General features: G+C 38.5%; 1 long non-coding RNA gene across 1 annotated transcript; it reads right to left on the reverse strand.

The window, feature by feature from the left end:
- Nucleotides 1-6: 6 nt before the first annotated feature.
- On the reverse strand, nt 7-923 carry LOC111649745 (uncharacterized). Its single transcript, XR_002760339.2, has 3 exons — nt 868-923; nt 683-781; nt 7-595 (listed from the first exon to the last, which is right to left on the reverse strand). It is a non-coding gene; the product is annotated as an uncharacterized LOC111649745 (long non-coding RNA).

Raw genomic sequence — 923 nt, forward strand, 5'->3', positions numbered from 1 at the left:
TTCAAGCTCATATCAGGGAATGTCGCCACCTGCTGGTTTAGCTGGTAACTTTATTTCCTATTGATCAGCTGCTGTAACAGGATAAAATATGCAAACAAACAGGAGGGAGGTCACAAATGTCACAAGACAAACCGACCGGAAGTAAACCATAACTGTGCAAAACTTTGATCCACAATGGCATAAATATCACTAAACATGTAGTTTAGTATCATTTTCAGGTCAAATTAAAATACGTGTTTACAGAGTAACTCATACGTTTCTGCTAATTGTTCTGTATTTTTGTGGAAACATTTTACACGGCACAAATCAAAAACTACATGTTTGTGGATCATGTCAAATATTTGTGGATTGTTCCTCTGTGGGTTAAAATAATAAGCGATTAACAACATCGCCTGCAATGTTGAATGGGTTTGTAAATTCAATGATTCACTTTAGTCAGCCTTTTATATACAGTCTCTGGTTAGTTCAATGTTCACGCTGTGATGATGTTTCATGAGCGGTTTTCTGCTGCTTGGATGATCAATTACTCCATTTGAGGTCAGTTTGCTTCCATCTCTGGTTCCTGTTCCTTCTTCCTCAGAGCTTCTCCACACTCCTTGACAGAGAAAAGCAGCTGGTGAAACTTGTTAAAGAGTTCAATCTTTGATTTTATTATTGTGAAATATTACATTTTCAGACTTACTGATGGTTCCACGTTTCACCAGGATGATGATAATAATAATAATAAGAACAGGAACAAGAACTCCACCAACAACGGCACCGACATTCACCGTCTCAGCATCTGAAGGAAAATCAGAAAGTGTCCAGATGAGACGAAGAACAGTTTCTCTACAACAGTTTCCTAGAGAATGAATCAAAGACATTTACCAGGGTTTGGTGGCGAGGTGCTGGTCATGACATCATCTGTCTTCGTCTTGTTGTGT

This window comes from Seriola lalandi, unplaced genomic scaffold, assembly GCF_002814215.2.
Source record: "Seriola lalandi dorsalis isolate HSWRI2012SDOR001 ecotype SW California unplaced genomic scaffold, Sedor1 jcf7180002051936, whole genome shotgun sequence".
Classification (NCBI taxonomy): Eukaryota; Metazoa; Chordata; class Actinopteri; order Carangiformes; family Carangidae; genus Seriola; species Seriola lalandi.